Source organism: Perognathus longimembris, chromosome 5, assembly GCF_023159225.1.
Source record: "Perognathus longimembris pacificus isolate PPM17 chromosome 5, ASM2315922v1, whole genome shotgun sequence".
Classification (NCBI taxonomy): Eukaryota; Metazoa; Chordata; class Mammalia; order Rodentia; family Heteromyidae; genus Perognathus; species Perognathus longimembris.
In genome coordinates this window covers 31,353,417-31,378,145 of record NC_063165.1, presented here as the reverse complement: position 1 = coordinate 31,378,145, position 24,729 = coordinate 31,353,417, and the positions used below count along the sequence as shown (strand labels likewise).

The following is a 24,729-nucleotide window of genomic DNA, read 5'->3' as shown; positions in this document are numbered from 1 at the left end:
AGGATGGAAGGGTATGAAGAAAAGATGTGTGCTGGTAACAAATGTGTCCAGTTTCTCCCTGGGAGGAATCCCAGGAAGAAAAGAGTGAAGGTACCTTTGAGATATATCTGATATCACTTTACTAATGAGATTTTAGGGTTTATCAATTCGGCGATATATGACAAAAGCCAGCTGCTCAAACTTCTTGGTCAAAGAATGACACTAGATATTTAGAAAAGTATCAACACTATATGAATATTTCAGACTTTCAGTATTTTAAAAAAGATTAAAATAACTATAAAATACTAAAGTCAAGGGCAACATCTAAGGTAAACCAATAGAATAACATTTGATGTACTTTGGGACGCAATGACTAATTTTAGGATCAGAAATCTGCTAGTGAAGGCCCTCACTGACTCTTTGGATTTCTGCAATACATAAAAGGTAGGAGTCACTTCCTCTAGCACAAAGATATGCCATTTTCCTATCTGTCCTGAGAGCAAGTTCAAGCTAAGAAATCATTCTTAAGGCTCAAATGGAGTAAGATCTGAAAAAAATACAGAAAAAAGTCAACTCAAAGTTTCATTGAAAGGCAAAATCCAATCATTTCTTTGCCAGAAAGTTCTGAAAACAGAAAAGGACTTTAGTGGGGATGGCATTCCCAAGTGGACTTTCCTCTCAAATGCCCAACACTGGACAGATTTGGAGTGTACTGTTCTTTTTACTAAAGATGTTTTTCCATTCTTGACCTTCCAAAACCCAGAGTTCAAAGCTTTACTACAACGTTTTTATGCAGGAGCAAATTGACCACAACACTATTAGAAAAAGACATGAGTCAGTGTGTTTGGCTCTTTGTTTCTTTGTTGTGTTTTTTGGAAGAGAAAAATTGTAAGGAAAGAATAGCAGGGAATGAAAGATTAACTTCCTTTGCATCTTTTCCTTGAGGGGTGTTTGCTTAAAAAATAATAACTCTAAACTAGGCTATTATTGAGATTTATGTTAAGTATTTCCAAGTTTTGAAATAGGAACAAAGTCCACCAGTTTCTTATGAGGCCAGCTTTTGTTTCTCTCATTATACAAATAGATAAATTGAGTCACCAAGTAGTGAGGTAATGTTCCTGACCATAGTGGCACTGGATGAAAAGAAAGCATGAACTCAAAAGTATTGGATTTCAGGTAATGACTTTGACCACACTTTTATTAGAAGGTGACAACCAAGAAGTCAAATATCTGTTATACTACATGCCAGGGAGATGAGATTTCTTTAGCGTAACATGAACTTTATTTAATATAGTTTCTATCTGTGTGTGTATGCCATTAAATAGCCTCAATTATCCAGACTTTTTAGGAAATGAGACATTTGGTTAATTAAAATTTTACCAATAGCTGATCTATTCCATCTTTAAGGACCCAAATATGCTTGTTTTATACATATGAATATATAATTTCTTTAGTTCTTTTTTGGGAGTTGGGGGACATTGGTAAGCAGTATTGTGGCTTGAATTCAGGAATTTGCACTCTTACTTGGTTTGTTTCCTTACAGCTTGGGCTCTACTTAGTTGAGGCATGCCTTGAGTTTAGCATTTTGCTAGCTTATTAGAAATGGAGTCTCTGGAGTTTTCTGTCTGAGTTGGCTTCAAACTAGGATCCTCAGGAGGAGACTCAGCCTCTTGAACAGCTAAGATGGCAGGCGTGATCTACTCGTGCCCATCCATAATTCCTTTAATTCTGAAAAGATGTGACTAAACATGCTCACAAATTTATTTCAGCTGTGATTCAGTGACTTCTTTAGTGACTTCCTAAGGTTGTATGACTGTTTGGTCCCACAATGAGTGCCATGAGGTCTTAAAAATTCTTACCGAAGTCTTCACTTTCTCTTCTTTTCTTGATAGGTCTGCATACTTCTATTTCGTCAGTGCATCACTTGTGGCAATTCCCTTTCCTTTTCTAGTGATGTGCTCAAGCTGGCTATTGTAGAACTCAGGGAACTGTGTCTGCTACAATTATTTATAAAAAACAAATAGGATGGAAGGAAAGGCTTCATTTTTGCTCATAAGTTTGAACTTTAATGAATCCCACCTTCTATTCTGGGAGTACTTTTGAATTACTTTTTGTTCTCTATGTACTTGGGGTTTTCAGAAGTTAGGATTGTAAATGAAATGAAATGTATTAAGTATATTTATTTCTAATACTGAACTTTAATCACCTCAGTTTTCTCTGATTCAGCATTCATTTAACAAACATTCATTGGATGCTAGATGCCCCTGTCTGTCTCAGGACATGAGAATTTCTCAGTGTTGCAGGATCATCTCTAGGACAGCAGTGTTTACTGTACCTTCTTGATGGCAAATTAACAATCTCATACTTCTATTTGCAAGAGAGCAGGATAAAAGACAGTTTCTGTTTTGTATACATTTATATTTATGTGTTGAAGGTCTGAAAAGATGCATATTAAATGGCTGCTATTCATTCGGTGGCACTGAAGGATGAAGCTGGGCTTTATCCTCCTTAGTGTGGGACTTCTGCTGGGTGGGCTTGGTGAGAGGATGTTAGCCCTGGGGAAGGTTCAAACACTTCCCTTCCACTAGCATGAAAACAGAAACAAAACATGAGAGACAGAGAAAGGAAGGGAAAGGGAGGAAAGGAAGGGGAGGACAGAGAAAGGGAGAAGAGGGGAGAGAAAGGGGGGAGTGAGAAGAGAGGGGGCAGAGAAGAAAGGGGGAGAGGGAAGGGCAGAGGGAGAAGAGGGGGGAGAAAGTGAATTTCCCTCTAAAGAAAGAGAAGGTTCTTACATTTCTAGTGCATTTAAGCCCACTGGCTTTTTAAATTTTTACTAATTTTTAGTACCTTTCAGCTACAAACTAGGTTTATAACAAGTTTTGATGGTGTATACATGGGGCTTAGTATGCGTCACAATGGCTTTTTGTTGAAGGACTAAGTAAAGCTGAGCTATACTATTCTAACCAAACTAATTTGGGATGATTGAACTTCTTGGGCAAAGTATTAAAACTCTTTTGGTCCTTCTTTTGTCTTCATGAACATTATAAACAGTCTTCCACTACCATTTCCCTTTTTGAAAAGTGGGGTGCTTAAAGATATTTTCTTGACATGGCTGGACTCAAATATTTTTTTTTTATAATCAAGGCACAGGGATAAAACTAGGTGTTTTAACAATAGCAAAAAGGAATTTCAGTAAGGTAGGCTTCTTATATACTGACATTAAGCATTGTAGTGTGGAAGAACATGGCTTTGTATCACTCTATCAAAATGCAGGAGCCACATATACATTATGCCGTGTATACATACATATGTATACATACATATACATGGGTATATGAAAATGCATGCATACACATAAGTGTGCATGTACATAACTATGTGTATATATGGCATATGTACAGTGTATACACACGTAAACATATATACATACACAATATATATTCATGTATGCATATGTGTGTCTACACACATGTGCATACATGTTTGTAAATATATGCACACACATATATGCATGTATGTGTGTATGCATATGTTTATGTATGTGTGTATATATGTGTGTATATATATGTATATATGTTGAAGGGAAAGTGGTGCCCTTGACATGAAAATGGACTATGAAGTAAAGAAAATTTCTGTTTGGAGGGAACTGGTAAGAAGAGTATTGTCCTTTAGTACAAGGAAGCAAACATTATACTCTTTAAGAAATAAAAATTATAAAATATTGATGAAAACATTGAAGAACATGCTAAAAGATGGCACGATCTCTCACATTCAGGACTGGAGAAATTAATGTTAGAATATCCATACTACTCAAAGCAATCTATTAATTCACATGCTTCCCCCATCCTTTCAAATTTTATTTTTGAGATGGCATCTACTATGTACTCCAGGTTAACTGTGAAATCACAATTCTCCTGCCTCAGCCTCTTGAGTGCAAGAGTCTCTTCTGGAAAACATCTGCTCAGTCATGGAGTCTGGTTCCTAAAATAATCCATGACAGTCATTTTGCCTTTTTTCCTTGCTTCCTTCCTTCCTTCCTTCCTTTTAAATGTTGTGAGAACACTCAGAGTCATTTTTGGGTGTAATATTGTCACAGCTTAACCTTGACTACTAGAAAGAAGAAGACTTCTGGGATGGAATGATTTGAGTTCATTTTCCAGCTCTGACATTCACTCTCATAATGATGTTAAGCAATTTATCTCTCTAAGCCTTATCTGTCTCATATCTAAGATATAGAAAATCTATCCAAGGCTCCAGTGGCTCACATCTGCAATCCTAGCTACTCAGGAGGCCGTGATCTGAGAACTGTGGTTCAAAGACTGAGCAGGAGAGTCCATGAGACTCTCATCTCCAATCAAACACACACACACGCACACACACACACACACACACACACACACACACACACACACACACAGAGAAGTAGAGCTATGGCTCAAGTGGTAGAGTGCTAACCTTGAGCAAGAAAAGCTCAGGGACAGCACCCAGGCCCTGAGTTCAAGCTCTAGGACTGGAACAATCTCTTTCCAATTCAAATGGAGGAATCAATACATAATACATGTTATATGTTGTTTCTCACAAATGTTAGTTAGAATTATCATCATTATTTATACATTATCTTTATGTTTAAAAATTCCCAAACTAAAATCCTTACTAACACTCTTTTTGCTGACATGAAAACTTTAACTTCAATTTCATAAATGCATAACAGCAAACATCCAGTGCACTTTTTTTTAAAGCAAAAAAGAAATAGATTCTTTCTTTACTCATGTCTGCAGTTGAGAATTTCATTTATATGTATCCAAATGTCATTTAAACACATGGTGATTCTTTTATAGCTAAGTATAAAAAATTTACAAGTTTAAATGTTAGTGCTATCTTTACCATTGACTCTAAAGCTTGCTTATGTTACAATTTGTAAATGTTTTACAAGACAGGAATACACACCCATAATTATTTCTCAATGTCATCTGGCTCATGATAGCAGGATTAATTATTTTAGAAAAAGTTTTCATTGAAGGTTTTGCTAGCCATTCCAAATAAACTGCGTTCTGCGCAGAAAAGATACAGCTGATTGTCTGGCTTCTCAAATGGTTCTTTTGTCCTTGTCCTGCTCTTTGCTTAGTCAGAAGCAAGGCATGTGCTATGGTCAATCTCTGAAATCATTGAATATCTTTGTTAAGTGTTGCTCTTAGAGACTCATTTAGATTTATTTTCTGAAAGATTTAAAAAAATAATTTAGAATTGAATGTGTAGCCAAGTTGTTTGATCATTTGGCTTTTGGCTTTGCAAGGCACAATGCTTTATTGCATGGTTGGTCAGTTGGCATGATGGTTGCTGAAGGTCATGGATGAACCAGGAAGTGCCAGGGGTATGTTACTGTGAAATTCCTAAGACATGCCACTTCCCCTGACCTCACAGTGCCTCTCCCTTTCCAAGGCAAGACACAGGAAAGGAGCCAGAAAGAGAAAAAAACCTGGAAATCTATGACAAAGAATTGCTTTCCTTTCGAAAGTGATGAGGTCTTATGAGAAAAGAGCAACAACAAATCTGTTAGCTGAACTTGTGGCTTTTTCTGCAGAAATGATCACATTAATGTCTGAAGTAATCACATCCTCCACTAGGTTCAGAATTTTGCTTTTCCTCTCAATGGAAAAGAGAAGAAATAGTAATAAGCAATGGAGCTTTCTCATTCAGAAGTTCAGTTCAAATAATACTGTAGTGTACTCTTTGTTTATGTCATGAGGAAAGGTCTAAGTAGCATGATGGTGAAATTCTAAGGGATTTTAAACCACGGAACTTCAGAAAAAAATAAGCAAGGTACCATTTGTATATTAAAAACCTGTAGTGAGAGGTCCTCTTTAAGATACAACAGTAACAAAAACACTAGTCAATAAATGCATTGAATGAAATACTTAATGCATTACTGTAGTCACAAGCATTATCTGGGAAAGTATTTTAAAAAGTACATCTTATTCAGTTCCAATAGTTTTTATTCTCACCAAAGAATACAAGTCATAGCAATGAGAAAAATAGATATTTCACATTATCTGATACAGTAGCCACTAGATTTTTGGAGATGTTCAAGTTGAAAATAATTCAGTAGTTCTATTGAATTAGCTCTATTGTAAGTGCTTAGTACCCACCCATATATGGCTGGTGTTACTGGTTTGGATAGCTCACATACAGATTTCCCTTCTTGTAAAAAACTGTTATTGGTCATCCATGAGAGGATTGAAAATAGACAACAATATTATTGGAATTTGTAGTAATTGTCAATTTAAAACAAGAAGGGATCCACATAGGCTCTGATATGTAATAAGGTTTAATAAGTCCATGGAATTGTTATTTTGACAAATGAAAAGGAAAGTGAAGAACAAGTTTTGTTTTTTTTTTTAAAGTAAAAGGATTGTTTGAGAGAATATTTGCTCATCTGTCATAGTTCAAATTGGAGGGCAATGATAGATTTAAGTGAGATAATTTGAGGGATTTGTCTGTCAAGTTAAGGTGTTTTTTTGTGTGTGTATCATAATGTAATTGAATACTTTTGCCCCCCCCATCCTGAACAACAATACCACCAACAAATAGTTTTTCTTTGTGCAATTTGGCATATATGAGGCCAATAATTAATATTAGCTTACCAAAAGGAGTTCATCTCATGTCCTATTGTTACCTTCAAAATGGAGTTAAATCCTAGTAACACTGTGTGTGTATGTGTGTGTACTATGTGTGTCTGCTGGGATGAGAATATATGTGTTCATGTTTTTAGATGAGAAGAAAAGAAGACACAAAGGTTCTCAGTCACTTTATATACCATAGAGAAGTTAGGGGTCAGTTTTTGGTCTGTTTATGAAGCGTAGGGAGAATTAAGAATATTCTGAATTTTATCCAGAAATGTCATTCTTCCTTGGATACTCATTTCAGTCAAGCAACTTTGGAGAATGGGGGAAATCATTTCTATCATATCTGAAAATAGTCTGATTATATCATCTAAGACATATCATCTAATAGGATTTAAGTGGATACTCTACAATGATAGAGAAAAGCAATATATATATATATATTGCATACATATGCATACTTACATATGCATGTATCCTTTTCATTTGCTAGTCTCGTCATTTATTCCCCATTGCTATTTTTTTTCTGCCTTTTAAAGTTACTAAGTTCTATAACACGCCAAGCATTGAGTAGACAGAGATAAGACCTGAATCCTTCTGCAAGGAGCTGGATGCATACATAGAGGAAGATACATGAATCAAAACCATTGTGGCAAGACTGTGCACAGAGTGCTAGGGAGGACGGAGGTGCACAGGGCACCTGGGCAGGCTGGCTGGAGTTTACCAATTAATCCAATCAATTACGTGATGGAGTATTACATTTACGGGGTGCAGATCAAGTACAAAAGCCAAAAGAAAATATGACAGTATAGGGCCATGACCATAGAAAAAGGGCTAAGACCTTGTTTTATCTTTTGTCTTTGCTGAGACACAAAGGAAGGGTTCATAAAAATGGTTCTGACCTTCAGCTTAAGCAACAGGTGTTGTCAACCTAGACACTAACCAAATGACTCACAGGGATTGAATCTTTTTAATTGCCTTGACCCTCATCATTGACAATAGTAACAGTAATAGCAAACAGAATGATCTAGGGAGCCAGACTCAATCCTTGTCCGCTTCTCCTAAACATGGGAATTTCAACTGCCTTAAAAATGACATGCTAAACTGTTATTCTCCTCATCAGACAGGTGCTAAACAATCTGTGATCACTTGGGGAATCCATGAGGAAAGTCCTTTAAAATGTAAAAAAAAAAAAAAATCCATAGAAAAGATAGGTTTTTCTTCTTCTTCCTCTTTTTCTTTTCTATTTACAAAGCTTTTTACTTTTTTTGGCTCTGAGATGGTAGCTTTTATTTAGTTAAAAAAAAGAAATAAAAATTTCACTATTAAATAAGAAACAGGTCCAGTCAGCAGCGTCTAGGAACAGTGCCACTGGAATTTGCTCACTTTATGAGTCAGAGGTGTTGTCATGGAGAATTGAAGGATTTTTTTTTCTTTTTTTCCCCTCTCCCTTTAGTGATAGAACAAGACATCATGAGAGGCAGCACAGGGAGCAGTGTGGTCTGGACGGAAATACTAACTCCGTTGGTTCCAAGCTGAGTGGCCCTGGACAAGTTGCTGCACCTTGAGCAAGAGAGGCTCAGTTTCTCTTATGGTGAGGCTGGGAATGAGATTAGTCTACTTTTAGTGTTGCTATGAGAAAGAGAGATTTTTTTTGTCTGCTGGACATCTAATTAATAGCAACAATTACTATACCTATTAGTGGTGAGATTTGCTTTCTCTCTGCTTTTGGGTGATGAGAGATTCATTTGGTTAACATAGAAGGGGTTACTCAGTTCTGTCACTTCTGCGAAACCCCCACTACGTGCTATATAAGAAGGGGAAAATAATTCTTCAAGTAAATCCTTAAGAGAAATAGTAAATTTTATGGGGTGGCTAGTCTGAGTGTCAAAAATAAGCTCAAATAATTCCAGATGTAGTAAATTATACTAAAAATCAGTAGGATCCTAGTATTGAAATTAGCTCTCCGTTCATGGTGAGAAGGCAAATGATCAAAGACATTTGACTAATGATCTCAGTTAATAAATAGTGGTAGAGATAAAACAGAATTGTCCGATCAGAAACTGATGAGGTAGCTCACAGAATTTTCTAAACTCTTTGTTTATTAAACTTATTGTTCATTGTTGGCCACGTTTTTATAACAAAGTATTGAGAAGAGAGAAGAGACGAATTCAATTTGTCCACTATTCTGAAAAGTTCTGTTTTGTTGAAAGGACTGAAAGGGGGAGGTGGGAGAGAAGGAGAGAGATTTCTTCTACTATTGCTACTACTACTATAGAGAACTGAACCATAGAACAAAGCATGTCCACTTGCTTCTTTTGTTTATTTTGCTGGTATTTATAAATCTATCCTACTTGGGATTGTTTCTTATTTTACAGTTTACCAAAGTACGTACCCTATACAAACACACAATGTGTATTATATGATAACTAGCAACACAGAAAATAACCATATTGCTGGGAATCTTGAAATAATTTCCGGGAATCTTGAAATAATGATTCTTAAGCTGTTGCCAAGCAGTTCCATAGAGTACCAACTTCAAGAGATACTCAGGGTGAGGGAGATTTGTCATCAAATACATAATGCACCTGTAAATACCAGGGAATATACCCACAAATCCCTGTAAAATCCCAGGGAACATACCCATAATAGCATAAACATAACACCTATATCCCAGCTAGTAGCTTTAAAGAAAAAATGCTCTAGAAAGTGTTGAAAATGAGAGATACAGTGATTTTACACAATATAATAGTTACTATTAAAATCATCTTTCTTTTGGTTAAAATAGGTCTTTCTGATTATAGTTCGTTTTAGTGTGAGAAATGGCCCTTTGGCAGGTATCAAAATGCATATTAGTAAACAAATAGTCCTTTGAACCTCTTTAAGTCATAACTTTTATTTCTCTCCTGCTTTCCACTCACCTTTGACCTCTGTACTTTGAAGGGATGTGCTATGACCATCTATATCGTAAGAAAAACAAATTTTCTTCTAGGTCTTGGAAGGTTACATACATATTTGAAGCTTTATACCACGTTGACTAGATTCATATAAATACTCTGAGCCATGCCCAGGTGCTATGTATATCATGCATTTAGCATATTAAATAATAAAATAATGCATGCTTAAGTAGCATCATTATGTAAATGGGCCACATGCATACCAACTTCATAGCTTCATATCCATTGACATCAGACAGACTCTTAGAAAGAGAGGATTGCTCTATTTTGCTGTTGAATGTCATAAATTTTTATAAGGCAAGCAGCCCTCCTCTGGTGTGCCAAGGATATTTTTTTATGGTCCTAATTGATCTCTATTTCCCCAAAGGGTTCTGAATTATGCAAGTGTCTCAAGTCTTAACAAGTCATCCTCACACAGCTGTGCAATGGAAATGTTCAACAGAAAGGTATTTGCTTTGGTCTAGGCAAGACCTCAGCTGCTCCCTGGGGAGACCCAGATCTAGGGGAGCAGGTTCTGGGTCATCTAAGTTAGAGAAATTTGGTCCATTTCTGTCTCTCGTCTTTCCCAGCTTCCTATGCTCTATCTGCTAACACCAAGGGTGTATAGTCATCTTTTATCCACTCTGTGCTTGCTTCTCTCTGACCCCCGAAAGCCACAGTTTGTTTATTACCATACTAAGCATTTAGATTCAGTCTTGGCTGGTGGTGGTGTTGGAAAGAACATTTTCTATGATTGCTTTGGTTTTCTTTCAAACAAACTTCTGCAAGTCCAGACATTTCTGGCATTGCTGAAATGTGGGTGATTTATTCTAAGAGGCTTAAATTGGGATTTTTTTTTAACAAAAGAAAACTAACAATTTGAGGAACATGTTAGCCACTGGTTACAATGAACACCTTATTCTGCTCTTAATCAGAAAAATTCATCTAAAGGTTTCTCTGGCAACAGGTCTGGTTTCTATCTGGAGACACTCAGCTCTTTACCTCCCCCTACTGGCGAACAGCCTCCTTTCCACTCATCAGGGAAGCTGGGGATTGGTATAAATTGGAAATTGGAAGGAGATCAAACATGTCATTTTAAGATTAGTAATTGTGGACTCAATAGCATATTTTGCGGCAGATCCATTTTCTTCGCCCATTCTTCCAACCTCAACAATGTTGGCTACCTAAATCACACATTTTTTAGCTCCACCTAGTGTCTCCCTTCGTGTACTTCTTGGTTTTTTAATAAGAGGTGGCTTGTTTGGAGTGATTGCTTTCACTAATGCCATGACTCTGGGACTTCAAGACTAGGCAGTCACTACAGTTATCATGTTGATTTAATGAACTCGTTTTATATGTATTGTAATAGGGCGCATGGTGTGATCATTAGGGGCATATACACTACAAGGATGGTGGCTCACAATAATGGGTCCTCGTTACCCTATCGACGTCTACTCAGCCAACACTTAAGATGAAGAGTCTTCTTGTTGAACTGCAGAACCTTCTGCTGCCAGGCAGCATAAACTAGCCCTGGTGAGCCTAGTAAAAGAAATCAATTATGAAATCCATTGGCCCAGACCTCTAGAAAAATCACTGTTTTAATGTTGCTCTCAAGAGGACTGGAGGACCTCCTTAACAGACTGGATCCATGTGATTTTCTGGAGACTCCAAGAGCTGACACCCACACCTAGGCTTATTCACTTAGATTTGGAGAAGTAATACATGAACAGATTGTCTTTGATGTCAGCACATTCATGATCCAAAATCTAAATATCCTGTGATATAAACATTCCAATGGGAAGTCTTCAAGAAAGGCTTAAGAGAATGTTTTCATAATGATGCTTCAACTTAGTCCTAGACTACATAAAGCGTCATATCCAACAAATCAGTTTCAGAAATATATTTACTGTCTTAGAGATATGCAAACAATTGCCAGTCATGCTTTAGAGTAAAGTGAAAAAGGATCTGATACAACAGCTGTTCACTTACTCAAAGTAAATTTTTTCCAGAAATGATAGAAGAATATTCTCTTCTACCTTCATCACTTTCTGTGGTAGACTAATTTTATGTGTTACCAGCAATTGTACTTTTATCTCAGCAGAGAACATTTAGATGTCTTGACATCCATGGGATTATTATCCTGGGTCATATTAAAATCTAAAATGAAGTCAAATAAGGCTCTTTCCCTAGTTACAGTTTAGTCAAGGTAAAGAAAAATTGTAATAGATTAAACGCTTGTGAATCTTTCACCAGGATGAGCCAGTCCTCAAGAGGTACTGTCATGAAAGAATTCGGAGGCCAACAAAAATTCCTCTTTAAAACAGAAAGCTTAGGTTTAGACAATCACCAGTTCTTCTCTAGCTCCTCAGTTTTCTCTTTCCTGCTTCTGTTTCAGAGGTGTGAAGTCTCAGCACAACACCATCTCCCTTCTATAGAGTGAGGTTCCTGGCTTAGTCCTCTTTGTCATAACCCATCTCATGCCTATTCTCTACCACCTAATCAGGGTGCCTAGTCCTCAGTGTCTTCCTTGATGGTCTGTGATGTAAAACATTCGGTTACTCTCATTGTTGAAGAAGAGCAGAGGGAAATATTACACATATTAATGTGTTTGTTCTGATCACATAAAAATTGTTCTGCCACTGGATCTCAAGCATGCTGCCAAAAAAGGGTATAATTCCTAGAACTAGATAAAGATAGAAAGGGTTAAATAGATGAGTGCTGGAAGGAAATTGCAAGGCATTGAGGAGGCTTACTTATCTTTCCTATGCTTGCAAAAGTGAGGAAATCTTAATACACTTGAGATTTTAGTGACTTTATGTGCTTACAAATTACTTAAAGAAGCTTTTTGTGGGAGGAGTTAAGAACACTGCATATATTACACTTAGCTCCTTATTTTTTCATTTACTCCCACACTCAATGCAGATTTATACAGCAGTTATTTTGTTCCAGGTTCTGGAATGGTGAAAAAACACACAAGGTCATTGTGATGGTGGGGAGGAATGACTGTTCTTCACAAGGGTTTGTATCAATTTTGCCTGAATATTCTGCCATAGAGGGGTAGCTACCAAGCAAGCCTCTACCCAGCCATGGTTTCTGTTTCTACAGAACACTTTAGATAGTGCCATGTAAGATGTCTACATGTATAATTGTATGTATTTATGGAGTACTATGTAATGTGTCAATACATTATACACTGTAATTTTTTCTTATTTTATTGTGTGATATTTAAATCTGGATTAAACATATCTCTTCAAATATCATTTATTTATAGAAAAAATTCAAAATGATTTCTTCTAAAAAAAAAAAGAACACTTTAGAAGTAGCACCATAGATTCACTTTATGTGGGGGAAACACATTTCAGTTATTCAGCTATTCCCTGATTGAGGTGTTCATCTATATGAGCTCCAGCCTTAGTTGCACTATGCCTATTTGAATGATCTTGGGAAAGACATCAACTTTTCTGATCCTTTTCATCTGTAAAACATACTTTTAGTTCATATCAGCTCTAAAGTCTCTTCCAGCTTTTATGTGTTAGCTTCTCTAAATTCTGTTTAATCCTCAAGGAGTAGAACAGGTACTAGCTAAATAAAAAATGTTTAGAAACCTCATCTTAAGAGAATTTACCAGAGACAAGGAACAACTTTAAATATCCTTTCCTCTAAGGCATATGAATTGAAGTTTAGAAAAATATGGACCTTTTTAATTCAATGGGATGAAAACATATATCCTATTTGAGAGCAGGAAGAGGAGGTTTTGGGTAATGAGAAAACCCGCAAGTATGAGTATGACTTCAAAATCTGAATATATAGGAATAAAAGAAAATTCTTCTACTGAAAAAAAGCAATGACACAGAGGTGCTGTGGTTGCAGCTGTAGTTACTGACAAGGTTTTACTTAAGGGAGAAGGGCCAATTTTCATTTTCTAGGATGGATAATGGAAAGGAGCCCTGAGTAAATAGAAGACACTAAGGGTGAGTCATCAGGTGTATTTCAATGATATCCACACTTCAGCTGTTGATTTTGCTCTTATGCAACACTGGGATATTAGAATTCATTATTGTTTTAGTCAGTGACTTTAGTTTGGGGGAACATTTTTTGTTTGTTTTATTTACTTCAGTTCGATCTGACACAATTTTAGTGGTTTCCTGGGGATTCGAGTACAGAAGGCTTCCAGCCTGTAGAACTCCCAACTTTCCTGTGGTTCTCTTCCTGCAAATCTTCTTGCTTGAGGAAAGAAAGCTTATAAAGAAATCTCCTTCTTCCAACAGCAGTTACTGAAGCCACAGTGGAATCTCTCACTGGAAGCTTCTCTCTGTTAGTGCTGAAACCTGATGAACAGTCCCCCTCTTTATCCTTCTCATAGTTCTAAAAAGGGTAGTTAGTAAAGCTATAACTTAGTGCTTCAGGTTGGAAACTCTTATTAATGGCTGCTAGGTTAATAGAAGATCCTTTTTTATTAGATTTTTAGCACTTGATAACAACTTGTAAGCAAGTTTTTCCCCCATCCCTCCTTTCAATTCCTTGATTCTTTGGGTTTTGAGAGATCCTTTTGACACTGTGCTTAGGAAAGATGACCTAAATCCCAAGAGACAGGCATTGTCCTTTTAACCTCTACTTCTCCTTTGTTCTCAACTGTTAGAATAAGATCTGTGCCTTCTTTAAGTGATGAACACAGGTTCTTATGAGTTCAATTGATGGGAAGGAAGTTATGGCCTGAACAAAGACCTGTTTTTGTTTCTTAGGGAGCTACTTGGAGAAGCAGAACTTGGAGCTTTAGGTTTTATCTTAATCACATTGTAAGTTGCCTTATCAAGTTGACCATGAAGGAGGAGTAAATTACTGTTTTCTAACTTTCAACTTTCAAATACTTACCCCACATTGCTGTTTATAAGAGTTGGAGTTGGTTTTATTGACCTTTCATATCCATCAGATAAAACTGTGTTTTGAGGGTTTTATACTCATAATATAACTTCTGAAATTATGACTGGTAAATTCCTGTGGGTTATACTGTGGGGAAGACGTGAAATTATTTTGGTTGTTAGTACTAAGCTGTTTTATTCTGTTAGAGAAAGAGGTCTAATGAGAAGGATCTTAACTTAATAGTGGCAATAGAAAATCCAAGAGCAGACATGGATTTTTGCTCTTTTCCACCACCCCTTCCCCCAGGACTCCACATAAATGAGGGCAGCACAAGGCTGTATTTTATAACAGAGATTTGGATATTTCTGAAACTTCTGTTGTTCCCTCAGTTTCTTCCCAACTTCTTGTTCCTATCTTTATATCCTTGACTTTTTTCACAAATGGAAATAAAGTAGCAAAATGCTTTCTAATTTTGGAGATGCTGTCATTTTATAATTTTAACAATTGTAGAAAGCCCCCAAAATATGTTTCTATAGGGATAGCAGGTCTTTGAAATGAGCAGGGCATCCTGTCTGTGTCTCAAGTAGAAGTGTAAAGGCATCTATATTTTCTTTTTTGAGACACACTAGGAATCATTTAAAGCCTGATGCAATGATGTTGGAAGGTATGGCTACCAATCTGATCCAAGATCAGCTGTATAACCTCAAAATAGGGGAGACTCACACTTTCCTATCTGTACAAAAGGAACAATACTGGGGTACCTACATGAACCCTCACCACTGATTTTTCTAAAACCTATACAAGGGACGTGCCATCTTGGCTGACATGTACCCTATGGAAGGAATCACTTTGACTGGCTATGTCCCCTGGGAGGGTTAGGTCATGAGTAATCTAAGATGATCTCACCAGTTACTCAGGGGCTTGAACCTGATGGCTGGGAAGGCAGTGACTATTAAATTCTTCAGCTGGTCAGTTTCTAGTGGCCAGGAAGCACAGAAGTGAGCTCTCATGGAATACTTTCATCTTCAAATTTAGGAATAGCAGGGAGTTATTTGACACTTGGAATATTTTTCCCTTTAGTACACTTCTCTCAGGGAGCTCCTGTGAATGAAGCAGTGGATTTTCACCCCAGTGGAGATGGACAGCAATCAAGCACTACCATAAAGGAAGGAGTAAGTTGGAAGTGCCACCCATGTGGTTTGGCCTTGTCCCATACTAGTGCTCTTGTCATGGTTGATCACCCACTTCCATCAGATACTAAGCAAGCAGTCTGTGCTGTGGCTCAAGATAAAAGGTATTTTTAACTTGCTCAGGTCACATATTATCTTGGCCAATAGTAATTTTATATCATTTTCTTATGGGAAACCATACTCTTTGCAGCAACTTTTTTCCAATGAAAAAACAATTTAACATGACAGAAAGCTTTACATCTAACTTATATTTAAATAGTAGTATTGAATTCCTTCCAAACTATCTTTGCCCTTCCTTTTGATAGCTGAAAGATAAGGAGAGCTTATTTGAAAGGTCTTTAGTTAAGTTCTAATAATTTCTGTTTTCTTTGATTGTTTGGGGTAGAATTTTCCACATCTACAATGAGATTTTTTTCTATGTAAAACAATATAAAAACAATAAACAAAAAAAAGTGAACTTTTTTTTTTTTTTTTTACTTGAAGTACCTTAAGGACTAAAGAGTGGTTTGTTTTCCTGACTGGCAGCTTCATTTTGCCTGCTTGGAGCTGGCTTTTGCAATTCTTCAGAGGAAACATTTGAAGAGGGTTTTTCTCCCACATGAGAGAGTTTCATCCCACACAACCCACAGATTTTGATGGCAAACTTCATGGACCAACAGTCTGGTTTTTACAGAAGTAGCTGTGGAACATACTTTTTCCTCTCACAGGTGCATAGTTCTCATTCTATATTAGAAGACAGACTCATTTATTTGTCTTCTCTCCCTCACACCCCCTAAGAATCTAGCATAACCATTGGGAGAATTAGCAACCAATCAGATAATTTTTTCATTAGCCACAGGAAGAATGAGTGTGGAGGAAGATGAGACCTTCCAATGGCCTTCTGAGTTGATCTTAACAACAGTCTGAGGGACTCAGAAGTATTGTATAATTTGGCCTGTATTTTTCTCTCATTGTAAAACATTGAAACGCTTGATGGTTGAGGTGTGTGGAGAGAAATTCATGAAGTTCTTTTTACGCATTTTCTTCTTTCCGAACCCAATTCACATTTTAGGACCTGGTGAAAAACGATAGCTTTATAAGAGCTCATCCTGCCCAAGCTTGCAAATTTGGATTTGTTCTTTCCTATCTACCAGCCACCTGATTACTGTCCCTGGGCAAAGGGCACCGGTTCACATCATTTTTTCCAAGCCCTTAAACCTGGAAAGATTTTTTTTTTTTAAACCCACAGAAGCTATCTTGGGGGTTTGGGAAACATCACAAAATTGTTAGCAGACCTTTTGATTGTGCTATTTTTAGGAAGCTAATTGTGTTCTTTTTAAAGTACATTTTTTGACAATGGGACAAAGTTTTCTTTGCCCTTACTGAAAGGGGACATATTTACAATGAAAAAAGTCAACATAACACTCAAAGAGATACATTTTAACTTCAGCAAGAGTAAGAAAGAGGGGAAAAAGTGATTTAAAAAGAGAAAAAGGTTTTGTAATATTTCTGCCTCTGTTTCTGCCAAAAGTTTTTTTTTCCTGTTGTTGAAATTTTACTGTTCAAACAGAAGGTTGTTGTGTTCAAACCAGTTGCTAGTTAAATAAGTAGCCGCTCATCTGGCATCCTTAAGAATCAACTCTAACAAACAGTAAGCATCTTGACCAGAAGCAACTTAGTCCCCAGCAGCAACCCACAGGAGGTCAGCTGCCTGCCCAAGTGCTATCTTACCTTGAGCACGTAAGATCAGGGAGACAGGCTCTCTCGGGCTCCCACGGAGAGGACCTGGGAAGCGCTCTGACCCGCGGCTGGTAACATGCACTTGGCTTTTATGGGCAGGTGGGAGGGGCTGCTCCTCATAGTAGGTGGGCAATGAAGGAGTGGCGGGGCGTCCTCCGTGGGACGGGCAGCCCCGGGAGGAGCTGGACACTTCTCTGGGGAGGGGCGAAGAGGGCAGATCTCGAGCTTGCAAGAGGGAGGAAAGCCAGAATGTGTGGGGGGAGATGGAGTGGGGAGGGGGGAGGAGACAGCGGAGGAAGACGGAGTGGAAACTGGAGAGGGAGGGAGAAATTAAATCGGGATCTAGATGTAGACCACAGATGAGGAAAGTTTGGGGAGGGAATGAGGGAGAAAGGGGGAGGTGGAGGGGGCACAGGGAGAAAGGAGGAGAGAGGAGAGAGGAGAAAGAGGGAGAGGGGGAGAAAGAGAGAGAAAGGGGAGGGAGAGGACAGGCGGGAGAGAGGGAAGGACAGGGAGAGGAGAGAGAGAGAGAGAGAGAGAGAAAGAGAGAGAGACAGAATATTATTATCCGATTTTGCTTGCGGGGAACACTGGAAAGATTGTGGGTGACTGTTATGAGTAAGGTGTTTTCTGTGGATTTGAAAAGCTAAATAAAAGTAGTAGTTCAGAAGACCTAAGCCAAGAATCTGGGCGCCAGTGGCACCGTTTCTGTGTTGGTGCTGGGTGGACCCGGGATGAGGCAGCCCCTAGCTAGCTGGCTGTTTCTCCACTCTGGCCCACGGAGGCGTCCTACTGCCCACTGGTAAATCCCAGCCCCGTCACTCATCACTTAGGGCAATGCATTTTTTTTTTAACTCCTGACCAGAAAGTTTTCTTTGCTTTGCCTGGAGGGTACAGCATCGCATCGGGAGACGCTGACTTTTGGATACGTCTATCAGCCCAAACTGGCTTCTTAAGAAGCACAACTTCAGCTGGTTCCTCTGGCATCTGCTTATGTAACGGGACTTTAGGGCTTCTCTGCTCTCTGTTTATTTTTGGTATTAGAACAAAAACCTCTCCATAGTAACAATTAAATGTCTTGGTGGCATAGCTCTTTCTCCTCAGCGTGTCTTAGACATGAAGAGAAGATCTAACCAAGGAACGCAGAAGGGTCTGGCCTGACATTATTAAGAATGCACTCAGAGAAAGAAAAACAAGCTCCTTTCGCTGCTGACTGGTGACTCACTTCCCAGCCTGAGCTTGAGATCTGCCACCAAAGGAATCAAAGCATTTGAAAAGAAAACTTGAGAGTCAGGCAGGGTAGGAATATGGAGAAAGCAAAGGCAGGTGCAGGAGAGAGGATGGAAAGACTGAGAGGGGCAAGGAGTAACTTTCTATGATGTGTATCTACATCTCCACCACAACCTTAGGAAGTAGGCATCATTTACCTTGTGAAAATTTACCCTTTTGTTTCTATGAAAGGAATATCAAAGAATTGTATATCTGATGCAAACTAACAAGTGGCATAGTGAGTTTGTGAACCTTCTGTAGTCTTCAGTGCACCAGGCTGCTAATTTGAAACACCTACCTTGATCGTTGGATGGAAGCAAAGTTTCTCAAGCTCAGTAATAACACCATTTGGGACCAGATGGTTCTCTGTGGAAATATTTCAGAAGTATTTCAGAAGGCTGAGCAGCTTATCTGTCCTGTGTCCACCAGACGCCAGTAGCTTTGCTCATCCAGCCCCAAGTTTCTCTTCTATGTGTGAAAATTAAGTGTCTTGGAAGGAACAAATGGTCTCCTCTCCCGTAGAAGCATTGCTAGAAAAAGTCTGCAATGATTAAAAAAAGAAAAAAAAACATACTTTAAAAGAATACTTTCAAGAAACTATCCCATAGTGCCATTTGGATAATAATACTTGCCACCATATGTGCTAAGTTTACACTGGACATACATACAGACATACTTGTCTGCTTTTAGAGACCAAAGCCTCTATTGATTGCTTTGTAACCAACCCTATGCTCAATCTGGAAGTCAACAAAGTAGAATTTGATGTGATGAGGAGGGCCGAAAGGAAGTCCAACAATAGGGTGTGTGAAAGATTGTTGCCATAAATACAAATTAAAATAGATTCACTGGCAAATGACTTAATATTTGTTTAATGACTTAGTCTGTTATTCAGATTTAGTTGTGATGTCTTATATTTATTTGTCTTGTTTGTATATATGTATGCACACACACATTATCAATCATCTGTCTCTATTAATGTGTGCCGTAGTCAACTTATACTCAGTGATTTTTTTCTTGGTGGCAACAGCTTATGACTAGAGGTTTACTAGCTGGCAGAACATGGTTAAAAATACACATAATCAGAGTAATTGAACAAATCATTCTGATGAGTACTAACACAGGAAAAATGATCAGGAGTTGCTTATTTAATTAATATTTTGAAAACTAAACATTTCATATAAAGCCTTCTGCCTATTAGCTATTTCATCTTACCTCCTCATTACCCGGCATGACTTGCTTTCTTTCACAAATCATATATCTTTTAAAGATGTGGCCAGACCTAGTAAGTGAAGTGAATGAAATAAATAACCTGTCACCAAACTTGGAAATTTGTAGGATGACATTATATCTGGGACAAAACTCTGAAAGCAAATTTTATAGGCAGAGTACCATTTCTAGGACTTTAATTTAGCAAGGAACTATGTTCTGGGAAAGCAATGCAGGATTGGATTAGAGGTGACACTGTGTGATAAAGCTTGTTAGCAAATATTCCTATTGGATTACAGCAAATAATCTTTCAATCCTGATTTAAAGCCTCTACAACATTCCAGTTCCATCACATAGTTGTTCGTAGGAAAACAAAATAAGGCAAGTAATGCTCATTTATGGAGAAGGCAATTGACAGCTGTAGGCTGAGCTTCTTTTTCATCCCTTGCTCATTTTTTTTTTTCAAATCTGAATCTCCAGCCAACTTAACAAAAATGCTCCTTTCATTTTATTTGGATGGTGGTAATGATTAGTTCATTTCTCCAGTTCACACTTGTCTAAATCTGATCCAGTAGCAGATCTGGACAACAAGTTGAGAATCTAGGAATGCAATCTCTGAACTGACTCTTATTGTGCCCTACCTAGACCTCTCTAAAGGTGACTGAGGGTTGAAATGACTTAATGTGGTGGATAGAAAGGAATTTAATGACAACATAATAAATGCTGTGAAGTTTCAATCTTTGGGGATAGAATAACAGCTAAAGATGACTACCTCATTTTTAAGCCTGTTGAAAATGTAAGCCTATTTTTTTAATAAATGAGATGAACATTATTTAGAATTAATCACATACTTATTAAGAAAGGATACTAGACAGTATAGAATATTTAAAGCATAGAAAAACAAAGGTGTAAATTTGTTTTTGTAGAGTTAAAATAAGCATGCTGTCCTGGTAGTTGAGTCGAACAGATCTCAGGGAGGAGGTAGAACTTGAGCTGTGCCATGGTAAGTAGCATTTCAACAAATGGGTGATGAACAATGGTGAATTTCTGGTAAGGGAAGTAATTGCACAGGCAGAAAAGACAAGAATATTCAAAATATGAATAGCTATGACATATTACCAAAATTTCATTTTTTTCTTGAATATAGTGTCTTTACTGTGATTTTACAGATAAATTCTTGCCTGTATGTCCTAATACATTAATACACTTAGAAGTACAGGAAAGTATTTGAGCAAGGTGACATGAACAATGGAGGGTCTAGTCCCATTTCCTTACAGCGTCCTATGTAGATGTGAGAGGAAGACCAGAAGGCAGGAGTCCCTGATGTATTTCCAGGATGCCAGATGGGATTATTGTGAAGGGTGGTGTCTACTCTGTGTGTTTGAGGAGCCCAGTCTTTTTTTTTTTAATCACCTATTGTAGCTTTCAGGTTATCTACAGATATCATCCATGTGATCCTTGAGTTGGCAAGGGTTTCTGGATCCAAAAATAGTAAAACCTGGCTTTGAAAGCTATGTCTTTCATGTCTCCTGTCTCACATAGCACACTTTCAGTCATCTTTATGTGTTGCCCTTGGCAAATTTCATACTGCCAGCTTTCCTGTCACTCTTAAGTGCTTCAAAGTATAAATGAGGTTGCATTTTTGTTTGTGGAAGAATCACAGAAAGGTGAGCTCAATGGAAGCAATTCTCACAGGATTTTGCTTTCCACCTATCAAAGGACTCACCTGTCACACCAGGCTAAAACCATGCTCAACATCACCCCCAAATATGACCGTGGCTTGTAAGGCTGTTAAATAGGCAACTCTGCTAGTGCATTTAAAATAGGAGTTTATTTACAAAAAATGGAAAATGCTTCCCAGCCAGAAGAAAAGCACACCTCTCATACATTCCACAGGACCGTTGGATTTTATGAGTCACTGTTTTCCTGTTGACCCAGATGGTAGAGCTGACTGACGTAGGAGATCACACAGATGACTACCTGGAGCTCCTGCTGGCTTTGTAAAGAGCAAAGGGTAAAGGAAATCAGGGCTTCAGTTGTAGCTGAGCTGCTAACTACCCATAAAAACCTAGGACAGAGGTTTTTATCTTTTTTGGACTTATGGTCCATATTTGTAAAATGTGGAAGCTGGCCTGAGCACTGTCTAAAATTCCTTCAACTTTTCAGATGATTGCTCTGTGCATCCATCAGTGAACATGCAATCACACAGTATGCCCTTGATATCAAGCACATGCTTAAATTTAGGCTTGGGAGGAAGAACTCTTAATAGAGACACTGTCTCTCTTACCTTTATTAACCTGGGTAGAGATCTCCCAGCCTTAGGCATTAGTCCTTTGAAATCTCTGTCTGTGAATCAGATCACAATTTCCTTTGATTGATAGAAATGTAATCACACTAACAGATGACTGCTGTCTAAAGTCTCTCCATTGTGCCAATTGCATGTGAAGTCCAAATATGTTCATCTTATTTCCTAAGACACTATCTATTCCCAAAGGCAGTCCTTTCACTTTCCTAGTGCTGCACCTCTGTATTTACTTAATTAGAAAATTTAATGGCCAGTTTTTGTTATGGACTAACATGTTATACCATCTTCCAATTTCCCAAACTGATTTTTGTTAAAGACTGAGCCTTTTCCTAGTTCTTACCTTTCCTATAATCAATTTCATCTGGACTCACTACAACCTCATTCCTATTCCTTAAGAAATTTCACTGTAGAATGAGGGATGAGGTAACAAACAGTACAAGAAATGTATCCACACAATGGAATTTTATGCCTCTATCAGAAAGTATGACATTGCCCCATTTGTAAGGAAATGGAAGGACTTGGAAAAAATTATACTAAGTGAAGTGAGCCAGACCCAAAGAAACATGGACTCTATGGTCTCCCTTATTGGGAATAATTAGTACAGGTTTAGGCAAGTTACAGCAGAGGATCACAAGAGCCCAATAGCTATACCCTTATGAACACATAAGATGATGCTAAGCGAAATGAACTCCATGTTATGGAAACAATTGTTATATCACAGTTGTAATTACTTTCAACGTACCATGTGTATCTGTAGCATCTATTACAGATGATGTTCTTGTATCACCTTCCTGAGGTTGTACCTACATTATCTCTGTAACATTATCTGAGTATATTGGAAACCATGTATACTGGTATTAGAACTAGGAAATTGAAAGGGAATACCAAAATTGAGAGACTCAGGGTAAAAAAAGAAAAGCAACTACAAAAGCAATACTTGCAAAACTGTTTGGTCTAAGTGAATGGAACACCTCATGGGGGGAAAGGGAAAGGGGGTGGGGGGAGTGGGGTATGAGGGACAAGGTAACAAACAGTACAAGTAATGTATCCAATGCCTAATGTATGAAACTGTAACCTCTCTGTACATCAGTTTGATAATAAAAATTTGAAAAAAAGTTAAAAAATGTATCCAATGCCTAATGTATGAAACTGTAACCTCTCTGTAATTCAGTTTGATAATAATAAAAAAATATATATATATAAAAATAAAAAAAAGGGGCTGGGGACATAGCCTAGTGGCAAGAGTGCCTGCCTCGGATACACGAGGCCCTAGGTTCGATTCCCCAGCACCACATATACAGAAAACGGCCAGAAGCGGCGCTGTGGCTCAAGTGGCAGAGTGCTAGCCTTGAGCGGGAAGAAGCCAGGGACAGTGCTCAGGCCCTGAGTCCAAGGCCCAGGACTGGCCAAAAAAAAAAATAAATAAAATAAAAATAAAAAAAAGAAAGTTCACTGTAGAAGTCCTTTCATAGGACAGTGTGCTGGGGGGATAGTATGCAGTCTGTATTTCCCCCCATCAGAAGCAATGTATTAGAACTCAGTTATAACATGAGAATTATCTTAATCATAGCCTTCTGTTGGGGAATAATTCGTTATCTCTTCTATGTGTTTGTGATTTATTACTTTATTTATTATTTTATTTTGGCACCATTGCTGGAACTTGAACTTCAAGACTTTTTCTCTTGCTGGACTTTCCCATTCATATATAGCACTCTATCTAGTCTGTTATTTGCTGGTTAGACATGGAGTCTTCAGATGCTTCTGTCTGGGCTGGCTTCAAGCTGAGAGCCTCTAGGTCTCAGCTTCATGAGTAGCTAAAATCGCAGGGTATAAGGCACCAGCACCCAGCTTCTTAAATTGTTTTAATACTTGTATCTAATTTTAATAAATTCAGCATTTTTCTCAGTGAAATCACCTAATATCTTCACAAGAAACTCCGCTTAAGAGACGAAAATAAGTTGGGCACTGGTGGCTGATACTGGTAATCCTAGCTACTCAGGAGACTGAGATCTGAGAATTGGGGTTCAAAGCCAGCCAGGGCAGGCAAGTCCATTAGATTCTTATCTGCAATGAAGTATGAAAAGTTGGAAGAGGAGCTGTGGCTCAAGTGGTAGAAGGCTAGCCTTGTGTGACAACTGTCAGTGACAGCACTCAAGCTCTGAGTTCAAGCTCCAGGACTGGCACACAAACACATAAGAAAGACCAAAATAATAACCTGAGATAAGAGGTCTCACAGGTGCCTTGGGCTTATCTGACACATTCCATTTCCACAGTACCACCAGAACAATATCCCAAATCCTGAAAGAATTATGTCATGTCCTTGTTCAGACAAACTTGAATTATAAGGCTGAATGCCACTTCCCAGAATTTGGGCCCAGTCTTTCTTTCTTGACTCATGCACTGGCCTTATGATTCCCTCAGAGGAGTGATCTGCTTTCCCCAATTTCTCTTGCTCCCTCTTTTAGTCTATGTAGTAGCTCATGAGGTTTGGCCTCAAAACAGCCATTACTTCAATATCATCTTTATCAGAAAACTTTCTAGTAAATCAATAGTACACATATGACATTATGTTTTTGCTGTCTAACTTGTCTTGGACTCACTTCTTTTTTTCTCCTCAGAACCACTGATCTCTCCTTGAAGACATA

At 38.0% G+C, this 24,729-nt stretch overlaps 1 protein-coding gene across 2 annotated transcripts in view; it reads right to left on the bottom strand.

Annotated features, from left to right (window-relative positions):
- Col8a1 (collagen type VIII alpha 1 chain) overlaps window positions 1-17,481 on the bottom strand; it is a 122,113-nt gene extending 104,632 nt beyond the window's left edge. For both annotated transcript variants that reach the window (XM_048346488.1, XM_048346489.1), the window contains exon 1: window positions 17,296-17,481. The gene's annotated coding sequence lies outside the window, so the exon portion shown is untranslated. The remainder of the gene's footprint in view (window positions 1-17,295) is intronic.
- Between the last annotated feature and the right edge of the window lie 7,248 nt (window positions 17,482-24,729).